The sequence below is a fragment of the Drosophila novamexicana genome, unplaced genomic scaffold, assembly GCF_003285875.2.
Source record: "Drosophila novamexicana strain 15010-1031.04,08,12 unplaced genomic scaffold, DnovRS2.1 tig00000121-arrow-pilon, whole genome shotgun sequence".
NCBI lineage: Eukaryota > Metazoa > Arthropoda > Insecta > Diptera > Drosophilidae > Drosophila > Drosophila novamexicana.
In genome coordinates, this window is record NW_020824773.1 from 2,202,739 (window position 1) to 2,216,406 (window position 13,668).

Consider the following 13,668-nt stretch of genomic DNA (forward strand, 5'->3'; position numbering starts at 1 on the left):
CAAAGCAAACGAAAACCCGAGCACAACTGGCGCTGGCTGCACCGTCAGCAGCAGCGTCGCAGCTGGCAGCAGCGCACAGCATTGACGAAGATGCCGTCCCAAAGTACGAAGATGTTAGCCGAAGTGGTAGCTGCGCTGCCAGCAGGCACACAGGCGTGCACGTACGTAAGTACGTACGTATTTGTATGTGAGTGAGAGTGTGGTGTGTGTGTATGTGTTTATATATAGCTTCTTATGCTTTTTTTCTTTGCCTTAATTAATGTGCCTGCTTCGGGGCTGCCCCATTGATGAGGCTGCCAGCCTCGACTCATTCTTTGCCTTTTCCCCCTGCAACCCCACACAGCACGCCCTTTGCCTACCCTCTTGCTGCTGGCTTGTCACGCCAACATTTTCGATTTTTGAATTTCATTTTCATTGAAAGCAGCAACAACAAGTGAAACATTAAATGCGTTTGTTTTATGCACGGCACGTGACTTTCAATGCAAAATATACATAAAAAAATATATTAAAAACAAAACAAAAAAATACCGAGCGCCACTCAGCCGCAACTGCTCCCGCTTCACGGCATATGTAATCCGAGAGGCAACCAAGAAAAAAAACACGGAAGACAAACATTTGATTCTGATGCTGGCTCAGATACCGAGTGCAGCCGCTGTGCCGCTGCCGGCTCCACGCCTGTTGCTAGACACGGCCTCTGGACTCCGGTCTCAGTGCACTCACAGCTTGAGTCGCCTTCGACGTCCGTGTCCATGTCGCTGTCTCGGTTTCATCTAGCACCCGCCCCATGCCACACCCCTCTCGCCAAGCAACCGCCGACGAACATGTTTCAAACATTGTGCAATTTTCACAGGGCCCGCGGTTTGTGTTTTTTTGCTGATGGTTACGATTTAAGTACATGTGTTTTTTCGGATTTCAGTTTATTGCAGCTCTTTTACATAAAAGCACTGGGGACAATTACAGTGTAGTGTGACCGTTTCATTCAGTTCGAGCCGCCCTCCAATAGAAATATTAGACATTGTTTGGATTGGCACAAGGTTATTTTTAGCATAACTTGTAACAAAAGTATTAAAAGAAGTCTAAGCATAGAATGGGGTTTTTTTTAGGGTTTGCAAAACTTATTAATTTAAGCAAATTAGCTGTTGACTCTTCTGGGAATTCGACACAAAAGAAAATTAAAATAATGTGAATATTATAATATTAATCGTATTGAAAGTTTCTAAGATGGCAAAATAGAACTAAGAAATTACGAAATTTGTAAATAACAAACCAAATAAAGACACTTCACAATCAAAAACTGACAAGTTCTGAGAATATGAACCCAAACTCTAGAACAAAAGGCGATTCATTAAAAATAAATGCACAATGTTAAATTAACTGAAAGTATTGAATGTGGCAATTGTTTAATGGAATGTGTATATCATAGTGAAGATTGGAAATATACCCGATTTATTTATACAAAAAATAAAAGTATTTAGGTTCTAGTATACAAAGGGAAAAAATCAAGAATTTCGTACTTGAATCAAGTATAGCCGATCATAAAAGGACGATAAGACCGGTAAGACCTTAATTGAAGTATAAAACTCTTATTTAAATTATGACTTTTTTAAAACAAAAAAATCTAAAGATGAATTTAAGAACGGAATAGTATTGAATTAGGATTTAATGACTCTCAAAATAAGACCAAAATACCCTCAATTTACTTAAATTTTTCGCATTTTCACCTTGAAATGAGATTAATATGGCCTTAATTTGAGTTCAATATGTTTAATACAATCCCAGTCTTGATTCAAGCTCACGAACTTGAAATATGTTTAAGTCATACTAATTTTAATATATTTATTGGGAATATCTACCTAATAGACTTTGGTATGCTTAGGACAAAGATTATTCCAATACAGAATTCAATATTAATAATGAATATTTACATTATTTTCCAAAAATGACAATCAAGAATTGACCTTAATACTGTTCAAGTTAATAAATATTATTGTGAGAGTATTTATATGCTGGCTTTTGATTGGAGTGCAAATTCTTACAACTTAATTGCGTATATTCATAAGTCGCATATTTCCTTGTATTATAATAAATATTTTATGTAATTTTGTATTAACGTTCTTACAGAACGCTGACGTTGACTTAGACGCGAGTCTGCCTGTCTGACGGGCCAAGCTGGCTGTGCAATTTACTTTTGCCTGTTGCCGCTGTGGGGTTTTCCCGGAATTCTGACAACGCCAAAAAGCTGTTGCGTATGCGCTGCGGCGGGCAGGAAATGAACTTTTTTGGGGACTGGCTGCAGCTCGTAGCGGCAAATTAACAGCAAATTAGTTAGAAAAGCAGCGAAAATGTAAGTGACTTAATCAGAGGCAACCAGACACGGAACAAACCAGCAGCAGCAGCAGCAACAGCATCAGCATCCACAGTTGACGACAGGGCCAACATTGATGAAGCGGACGAACGGGGGCAACCTTGAAGGCGCCCCTAAAGCGCATAACTCAAGGGCCACGCAGAACTGATAGGCAGTGCCCAACTGTCCCAGGTCCCAGCGCTAGGGTCCCAGCGCCAGGCCAGGGCTGGCCTGGCCAGCGGTAGGCTCATGCATAATGCAAGGCGCTGCTCCGCCTGTCAGCCTCGACTTTGGCTCTGGTGGTGGCCCAAGCGGCGTTGCGTTGCATTTTTCAACAAATTAATTATTGACAAAAAGGTGGAACGAGTGCCTGACTGACTGACTGAATGAGTGAGTGAGTGTGCGAGTGTGTGTGTGTGTGTGTGTGTGTGTATGAGGATTTACTTTTTTTTTGCGTCTGCTCAGTTAAACGATGGGAATATTGTAAAAATTGATGGCTATTCGATTGGGTGGCACTCAATGCGTGTGGGATTAACCAAAGAGTCACGGATGAATAAGTGAATGAAAAATGATTCGTAGCTAATAGTATTCAAATATACATAATCGCATTTACCTGGCAATTGCAATTGATTAAATTGTATTGCGAATGTATTCAAGCGATAACCAACTCCAAGTTCGATCCTCTGAGCATCTTCAGCGTCTGATCTTATTTCTACTGCCTCGTCTGCTTTCCTCCAATTTATTACCTGCATATCCTGCTGCTGCTCCAGCTTCATCTTCAGTGCCTGCTTCAGACTCGACTGCTCCAACTTCTTTCTTCCAATTCACTTCCTTCAAATCCTGCTTCATCTTCAGCGCCTGTTTCATTTTCTCTCTTTTCTAATTCTTTTTCTAATTCACGTCCTGCATATCCTGCTGCTGCTCCAGCTTCATCCTCTGCTCCTGCCTCTACTGCTTCGACTCCTTCATCTTTAGCGCCTGCTGCTGCTCCTGTTACTCCTTCTCCTGCTGCCGCTAGTGCTGCTGCTTCTCTTTTTGGTTGCATCCGAGTTATTGGTACAACATTTTTGCCTCACACTCGCACTTCATCAAAGCGAAATGATTGGCATGCCAACGTCACCGTCTGGAGCGGCAGCGGTGGCAGCGTTGGCAGCGACTGCTGACTGGTGGCTGCAGCGGCGACAGCGGCCGACATGTGTAAAAGAATCGTTTAAAATAAATGACAGCCGCGCCCCCCTATGCGCGGCTCTCTCTCTCCCTCGCCCAGCCCTCTCTCTTCCTCTATCTCTCTGTCTCCCTCTCTCTCTCTCTCTCTCTCTCTCTCTCTCTATCTGTCTCTTTCTAAGCTCCAGCTTGCCTGCATAATTACCCACAGAGCCGAAGCACACGGCAGATCACAATAATCAATACGGCGATGTAGGATGCCACAACAGCCTGGCCGAGTTTTTATATTTTCTTTTTTTTCTCTGTTGTTGCCTTTTCTCTGTATACCCTGTAGCCAAAAATTATAAAGCTGCAAGCGTTTCTTAAGCTATGAGTCAGACTGCGATCGCTTGGCCAAGTTTCCGAACTCAGCGACTTGAAACGATAGAGCCAGAAAGTTTGATTTGAAGACTTAAAAATATTAGATTTATTTATGGGTTAAATTTTGAACAAAGCATAAAATAATAAAATAAATTTCTTACTTTCAATGAAAAGTTAGCTTAATATTTCTACAGAATTAACGAAATTTGCTTGGACATGCATTATCAAAAAAAAAAAAATACATAGGGAGCAAGTGAAAAATCGTTAACTGTATTCCAATTTGGAGTAAGCCCAGATTTTTGGCAAAAATAAAAAAATAAATAAGATTTTATTGAAATTAATATATTATTTTCGTATATCACATCCATGACATCCAGCATATTCGCTTAGAGCCGTTTCACATGCTCCAATTTCTGCCTTGTCAGAAGATATTGTCCATTACAGGGTATCTGAACGTCGTTTCTTACAAATCTAAGCACTCTTGTTTCGTTTTTGCCACTCGGTGCGTGTGTGTGGTCCAGTGCTTCACAATGTTTTCGGTAGCTTCGTTTGAACTGGGCCCTGGACCCAGCTACCATGTGGCATCTAGCAGCTTCCAGCTTGAATGTCCCAGCTCTCAGGTCCCGGCTCCCAGGCGTAGCTAGATTATTTGTTTACACGCATCCATCGAGCGATGCAAATCCATCATTCATCGTCAGTCGAGTGCACGCCGCATGGGCCAAGCGACGAGTCGGAGCTGCAGCTCGAGTTTTTAGCACATTACAACACCTTCTTGGCCAAAAGAGCGCCTCGGGCCGCAAATAAATGTTGCACACACGCCAAGGCTGCATGCAACACCTGGCGGTGCTTGGTACTAGGCCCAAGCCAACTGTTGCTGCCTGGCCGCGACTAGGCGCTGCCTGTGCCCGCCTGCCGCACTCACTGACTGACTGACAGCTGGGCGTGGCACAAAGCAGGGCCAAGAAATGGCCAAAGTTGAATTGAGGGTAAAACTTTGGCTTCGTCCTGCTGGGCGCTTTTATCCTTGGCCCTATGGCTTGCCAGGATGCCAGGGGAGTGGCAAGCGGGCAACGGGCAGCGGGGAGCGAGGCTAAAATTGTCAACTTGGCACGCATTTTATTAAATGAAAGAATGTTTTTTAGCTGGAGCAAGCGGCGAAAGTGAGGAGGGCTCAGCTGCTGTCAAACTTATGCCAAGCAAATCGAAAGAGCCCAACGCACACACACACACACACACACAGAGACTTACACACGCACAAAGGGGACAGAAAGTCGACAAAGTGAAAATTTTTTAATTGCATTTTTGCCAACTGTCGCTGCGGATTATTGGCAACGGCAAGCGATTCATTCCGCTGGAAATTGCAGCGGGAAATCTCGGGCTCTTTTCGCAACACAAAAGTTGCATTAGGCAGCATTAGGGCAGACGAATCTGGCTCGGGGGCAGGCAGCGCAGACAATGGCAACTGCAGCTTCGCATTCAGAACGCGCAACGGGATATAGTGATAGCAAGAAGGATATTGAATAAGGATACTTATGCTAATGAGCAACTGCTCTGGAGCAGCTCAACAAAAAGGCAATCAAACGAACAGCCCTAATTGTAGGTTGCCTGCAAAAATATAAGAGCCAATACAACATGCTTTTCTACAGAAGGACATAAACAAGCAAGGATTTGAGAATTATTTCTTGTTTTTGTCTTTAGCTTTTAAGGCGTTTCGGTGAAATTCAAAACTTCGGCAACTTCTTTTGTGCAGGAATTTGTAAGTTACACATAAAGCGATTCGACTTAAGCTTTTAACAAAGTTCGTTTTAAGAATAGATGAATAACTACTTTTTGCAAATTAGCTTGGCTAAAAAATGTTATATTGCTGTTGGATTCTGCAGGAATCGCATCTCAATAGCATTAGTAAACACTCATGCAAACATAAAAAGAGGTTCATTGTAAACAAAGTTGGCAAGCTTCTCTTGCACTTGTTGCAGCTGCTATAAAACGCATATTCTTAACTTTATTTCCCACACTTGTTCATTCGATCTTGCCTAGAGCAAAGCAAAGAAGTTGTTCTGAGCCACAGCATACCTGAGTCACATTTGCAATATACTTCCCAAATACTTGTTTTTAACGCAGTTCGTAGAATCTGGGTTTTTGGTATTTACGCACATTTTGACTGTCATATTTATAATGGTAAAATTCCATTAAAATCGGACTATAAGTACCGAACACATTTCTCACAGAGTGAAGCAAAGAGGCCGCTGCCAAGGACTAAAGGGTTTTTATTTAAATATCTTTTCTCATTATATATAAAACAAAATAAATGTTTTTCTTTTAAAACCAAAACTCAACTAGTCCATTTTTTTGCTTTACAAACATATCTTAATTTTTAATTTTTGCCCCAATAGCAACAGCAACAACATCTTACATGCATAAATAAATACCACACACACACAAACACTCTCTTGATGCCAGCAACAATTTTAGCTGTGTTATTTTTTTTATTTTTTGGCAATTCGTTTTTTGTTGTTGTTGACGCCGCCGCCGAAGTCTTTTTTTTTTTTTTTTTTGTTTAAACGTTTCGGCCGCTTGTCATGCGATGAAAGATCTTTTCGTATCTGTGTGTGTGAGTGTGTCTGTGTGGGTACGAGTGTGTGTGCTGTAGAGCTGTTACGCGTCGCCACCCAGAAGCTCAAGTTTATAAGAGCCTACATATTCCATCATCATCATCATCATCCTTGTGCTCATCATGCTCATCCTGAATGTTGTTGTTGTCGTTGTTGGCGCACAAGTTTGTGTGTGTTTTCGATAAGTTGCCTGCTGCCACGAAACCAACAGCACCAGCAGCAGCAGCAGCAGCAACAACTAACAAGGGACAGCGATCATGAGCAATTCATGATGATGTTGCTGCTGCTGCTGCTGATGATGATGATGATCGATGCCGCTGCCAAAACCAATGCCGAATGGCAATAGTCAACGCCAAGCACAGCAGCAACAGCAACAGCGGCAGCAGCAATAACAACAACAACAACGTCGTCGGCAACGGCAGCGTTTGATTTGCTTCGCCTGCTACGCAGCCCATTAAAAGTACAATGACCAGAAAATAACGTTATTAAGCGAGCGCCTTGGACAGGCACAAAAACCCAAAAACCTCGGAATCAAAACAAAGTAAGCAAGAATTGCCCAAAACACGCACACAAACAGCTCCCAGACACGTTGCCTGGCGTGGACACCCAGTGTCCAGGTTCCGGTATATGAGCAAGAGAGGCCCCACTTTTGGTTCGAGTCCCAGTTTTTTGCTTCGGGCACGATCGAAAGCGAAAACGTTGGAGGTCCGCTGCATAAGCAAACCAGAAACAACAACAACAGCAATAACAACAACACACAAGAGCAACAACAACAGCAGCAGGCAGACAAGAAGTTGCAACAGAATGGGTATATGATCTGAAGATACCCTATGAAAAAAAAACATATACTCATTGTTATAAAATTGAATATTTTTAATAATAATGCAAACTTAGCAGAAAGTAAAACTAATTCAATCTAATTTATTCTATTTGTTTACCATAAAAATATATAAATATCAAGCTTACTATACAAACTATATACTCCTTTTCGTAGTCTCGTAGAGTATGACTATAAAAACGGGCAGTAACAATTTCCATTCTTTTTGAATGCTGGCCTAACTGTTTATCACATGAGTCCCAGCTAATTGGTTGACTCTTTTGAGTTGGGTTAGTTTTGATTAGAAGGCTGCAGCAGCAGCAGCAACAACAGAACAACAGCAACAACTGCGGACAGTAGCTATGGCATTTGCTGCTGCCCGGCAAACAAGTCAAATTGCATAGTTGAACAATGAAGAAACACCCGCCCAGAACAATGCCTCGGAGCGAATGCCCAATGTTGCAATGCAGCCACTCGATTCATTGGCCCAAATTGCAGGACCCAAAAGGCGCCCAACTGCAAAATGGCTCTCTGTGACTGTGGCTTAAAATTGATTGAAATTATCAGCTTTGGGTTTTGGCATGTCAACTGTGAATGTGTGTGTGAGCATCAGACATTTAATGGGTTAAACGAGCCAATGTGTCGTCGATGTCGCTTGCCAAGTGGCTTACGCTTGTTACTTAATTGGATTTGGGTTAAGCTATAAAATTACGGCCAACATAGCGCACAATAACAATAAACTTGTAGTTAAAATCCATGTGTGTACGAGTGTGTTTGAGTGTATGTATGCTGATGTGCGATTTTAATGAAATGATTGCTCGAATGTCCTTATCACAGACACAGAGCGAGCAATGCAGGACTGCTGCCCAGGCAGGCGTGTCAAAAATCTGGCTGAGGTCATATGCCATGTAATTAGCAATGGCAGCAGCTCAACATTCGTAATGCCAAATGAAATGCTCGCCAAAAAATGTAAACAACAACAACAACAGTCACCACCACAACAACAAAAACAGCAGCAGGAATAGCAGCAGCCACATCAGCTACAATTGTCAACAATCAAATGGTTGCAAAAATGGCAACAAAGCGCCTTTCTGACATGACGCAAAAATGCGACAGAAGCCCCGACAGCAACTGACATGAAAACCAAATCAAAACGGACTAAAAAAGACCCTTTTTGCAACTATAAAATAATGCATAATTCACTTTAAATAAGAAAAATAAATAAAACTTAAAGCATCGGGGTAGAATCTAAAGCAATATTCTTCTATTCGTAATATAAGTATATACTTATATATATATATATATATATATATATATATATATATAATGCTAATTGAAATAATTTTACTATTATTTAAAGTTGTGATCCACAAGAAGTAATTTAACGATTATTAAATAAATTGTAGCAGGAAGAATATTTAAAATAAATTCTTTTAACCGTTTAAAGTCTAATATAATTTCTTGAACGAACCAACACTTTCATTTACTATTTAATTAACAAAAAAATTGTAGTTTTACAAAATATTACAAAAAAGCAAGATAAACCATTTGAAGTCTGGTCCACAATGGCTTAGTCAAGCAGGTTCCAACTGTACTTGTGAATGGCCAATTGCGCGTGGATTGTGAGCAAATAGTTTTGCTCAAATATTGGAAGATCAAACATCTAATACGCAAAATAATTGCCAACTAGTTTCCAAATTTAGTATCACCGGCGACAGGCGATAATAATATATGCATTTAGTGGGGATTATATATATAGTATATAGTATTTATATGTGCTATAAACAATGAACACTAAGTACATATTCATGTGAAAATAGTATTTCAAATAGCTGGCACAGTGCCAGCGAAAAGTATTTCTTTAATAATTTAGATTAATTGATGCGTTTGGTTTGTTTTTGTTTTTTCTATATGAAGTGGGTTTTGTCTGCGCCCAGTTATTTCCGGATCATATGGCTATTTTTGGATTTGTGTAAACAAATGCAGATTATTGCCATAGTTGTCTCTACACAATGCTAAATTTAAATGAAAAGGAGCACAACAAAAACAAACAAAGAAAATGCGTGTCAAAAATGCGAACAAGCGAAAGAGTAAGCAATAGACAATTGGCATATTTAAGAAACTCGTGTACAAGTGATTTATTTACGTTTTTTCGATGTTAGAATTTTCAAATTGTGATGTACAAGATGTTCATATAAGTGTCATAGTGTCATAGGATCTTCATCATAATTGGTGGAAGGCATAAGATCAAAAGAGATGGTTATTGGGCTTAAGAAGCACGATAATTTATATAGCACGATAATTTATTAAAACTGAAAATCGTTCTTTCGAAATACTTTTGTAATTAAAGGATAAAATGCGGTACATATCAGCAGTATTATTTCTTTTAAACAACCTCAGATGAAGACCTCCTCTTAAATCAAAACGTTGGTGCACCATTTTGATACATTTATGAAGCTCACTTTAGCTACCATTCTTTTAAGTTTCACCTGAAATATATGTGCCAAAGCTTTTGGCATTGTCAAAATGCTTTGCTTTTTGGCATTTGGCATTTGGCATTCAAAACGCAAACTAATGCTTCCAACAGCTAGAAATTTTGACATGCTTTTTACATTTCTAACATGGTTCGCCTCAACTCGGGTCGCAACTGAAGTTTCAACTGCAGTAGTTGTTGTCGTGGAGGTTGTTGTTGAGGTATTTGTTGCTGTTGTTGCAGTTGTTGCTGTTGTTGCTGTTGGTGTGGCTATTGTTGCTGTTGCGCCTGGAAACATGTCGGCATTGCCGTCGCCATCGCTGACTTCGCTGCCTGTCTATCTGTCATATTTTCTTGTACAACAACTGATATTTCATGTACACATACACGCACGCAGCCAAACATATTTCGAGGTCTCATATTTGTCGACTCCTTTCAAGATTTGAAAACACATTTGTCTCAGCCCTAAAAACATTTTAACTCTAGTCTATTAAAGCAAGCAACAGACTCTAAATCGATAAAAAACTACACCATATAGAAATTTGTTTAACTGTTTTGAAATCGTACTTGAACTGGTTAAGTTCAATATTTATTTTAAGTTCCTTAAGAATCACACCAATTTAGCTATTCGATTTTTATGAAATACTCTAACTTAAAACCAAATTATAACATGAACCATCTCGAAAAGAGCTTTTAATTAAATTAAAACGACTTTGTAAACAAATTTGAAAAGAAAATTATGAGTCAACTCTACTTTCACGTTCACGTGCAAGAAAACTTTTTATTTTTATATAATTTTTTATGTGTGTATATTATGGAGAGACACTTTAATATTATTAGATACTTTAGTTGAACAGGCTTAGACACAGCTTAGACACAGCTAGTTTATATTCAAATATATATGATTGTTGGTTTTTATTTCTAACCTTTTATTCTTGACACACGGAACCATCTCCAATACCAATAAATAAATAAAAAACAATAAAATATATCTTATGTTTATAAATACTTATATTTCCTGTTTTAAATATATTGTCAAATATATAATTTAAGATTATATTGTGATATTATTCAAATTTTATTACATATTTCAATATAATCCTCTCAAATCCTTCAAGTGAAGGGCATTAGCATTCTGGTATGCCTCATGTTAGTATTTTGTTTTTCCTGCCCTTCTGTTTTCTTTATTTTTTATATTCGCTGCGGCAACATATTTCATTGCATAATTTCATAGTAGTGCTCGTAACGCATGCAAAAGACAACAGCATCAACAACAACAGCAACAACAACAACAAGAGCAAACACCCACAATGGGAGCAGCGAACTAAAAACTTGACATGGGGACAGCCGCAGCCGTCTAACTGACAGTTGTCGTTGTCTTGTGACGTGTTTTTGCTTGTTGTTGTAGTTGTTGTGCGGGGCACTGGCTTGTTATCATTTTTTAATAACATTGTTGTGCAGAGCAACGAATTTGCATAAAACACAAGCCGGGCGACGTCAAAGTCAGCAGCAGCAGCAACAACAATAACAGCAACGGCAACGGCAAATCGCAAGGCAGCACCGGCCAACACGTGGTATGAGTAATTTCTGCTTAAGCACAAGACAATGACACGCGCGTGCATTAAGTGAGTGTGCGTGCGCGTGTGTGTGTGTGAGTGTGTGCTGGCATGAGTGATTGTGTGCGTGCAGTATGAAATAAAACAATTTTCATACAAATTCCGTGCATTTGCATAAATTTCATGCGATGTCGTCAGAGCCAGTGCAACGCCAGGCTGATCCTGTCAGGACGCGACATAACTGACAGCAGCAGCAACAACAATGGCAGCAGCAGCAACTAACGAAGGCATCAAAGCGCGACATTTGGCCAAGTGCACCAGGCGTGCTTGGTAAAAACTTTTGTGGACAACTTTTTTGTCCGTTTCGGCAATAATCATAAAATTTTACTGCATATGAAACAAAAATACTACAAAAAATACTAAAAACCATAGAGATAGCAGCACGTGATTGCAACATAAAAGCGTCATTTACATGACGTTGTAGTTTTCGTGGTTGTTGTTGTCGTTGTTGCAGTCGTTGTCGCTATCGTTCCCATTACTATTGGCATTCTGGTATGCGGCTCGTCCTGGAGCTGCGCATGCGCCGCAAACTTTTCCGTTTGCCATTTGCCGCCTCAATAGTTTGTAACGACCTCCAGTCACAGCGACCACGGCCCCGACCCCAACCCAACCACCCTCCATTCAGCTCACCCGAGCAATGGCCATCGGCTTTATTGAGGTTTTGTTTAAGCTTTTAGCGTACTTTTCTTTTTCGGAGTGCTTGGGCTACGGAAAGTTGGGCTCTGTGTGTGCGTATGTGTGTGTGTGTGTGTGTGTGTGTGTGTGTGTGTGTGTGTGTGTGTGTTTGCCCGGCAGCATTTTTGCAATTAGGCAACAGTTTTGGTATTTTTTTCTTTCTACTCTGGTAAATGCAATAGGAACTTTTCGGTTTCGGCTACAGTTGCACAGTTTTCATTGCTAACAGCGTTCGACACATACAAAAATGCTGCGTAATTGAGACTGATTGTGGGCAAGCAGAGTGGGCTGTGAGGCGTGGCGTGCCGCTTGCAGCTGCTTCATGAAAAAGTTGAGTCCTGTGTGGCATTTGAAGCGAATTTGGCATTCGTATCTGCACTCACATGTGCATGAACTATGTTCGTGTATGTGTGTGTGTGTCTGGCTGAAAGCCTGCAAAGCTAGAAACATCGTATACAAAAAATGTACTTAACAAATTGAGTATTTACAAAGGATTATTTTTACGGCCCGATCTAATAATAAAACTATCATTAAGTTAGCTTAGAATAAAATATACAATCAAAACTTTTCAACTATTTTATGATTTATTACTGCTATTATTATAAACATTTTTTTGGTTTATTCAAATAATAGTTATTACTTATAATTTAGTCACTGCATTTTTAGCAATTATTAAAACAAATACCCGTGAAAATCTTAAAATTTTAATTTAATTTAATTCTCTTAAAAAAGTTAGATCTAAATATAAATGTGCTCATATTCTGATCAAATATGTACAAAATAAATATATCAAAAATATCACAAAATATTGTTAGCCTTAAGACTTACAAAATTGTAATAATTGCTTGCTATTTTAGTAGACGTCTTAAACTCAATTTCAGTTCTTAAGGATAAGCAAGAAATGCATATATATTTGTTATTATGCACAAACAAATATTTACCCCACATTTATATTAATCTGAAAATTTCGCAATAAATTTAAATTTACACATTCCCAAATGCTGAGTGACTGAAATGCACTCCGAAATAATTTAAGGTAAATGTATTTATATGTCTATGGCAATGCATTCCTCGGCTACTTTTCCTGCATAGCAACAATCAGATTTCTCTGCACTTCATTGAATTTAACACCAAAAGCTATGGCGAGGGGTGAGGCGGTAAGGTCATAGGCAAAGGCCATCAATATAATGTGCGTGCCACATTATCAAACGTATTTATTTGCCAAACAGCTACAGGAAGAAGAAGAAGAAGATGAAGATGAAGAAGAAGAAGAAGAGAGACAACAACAAGAAACAACTAATGCAAAGCCTAGACATAAAGATAAACTAAGACGCACTTATCGCTGCCTTGGCTGCGAGACCCTAGATGAAAGCATGAGAAATGGCCAAGATATTGGGCCATGGTGGGGCCAAAGCAATCGACAGGCGTGCGTGAAGCAAAGGAAGAAAAAAAATAAAGGACCCTGCCGGCTGGACACACGAATAAGAAGAAGATACAAAATTGTTGGACACGTTGACAGCTTAACGTACACAATTAATGTGACAATCTAACTAAATGCGTGTGTGTGGGCCGGGCATAAATATGCGCGTATATAGCATACATATGTA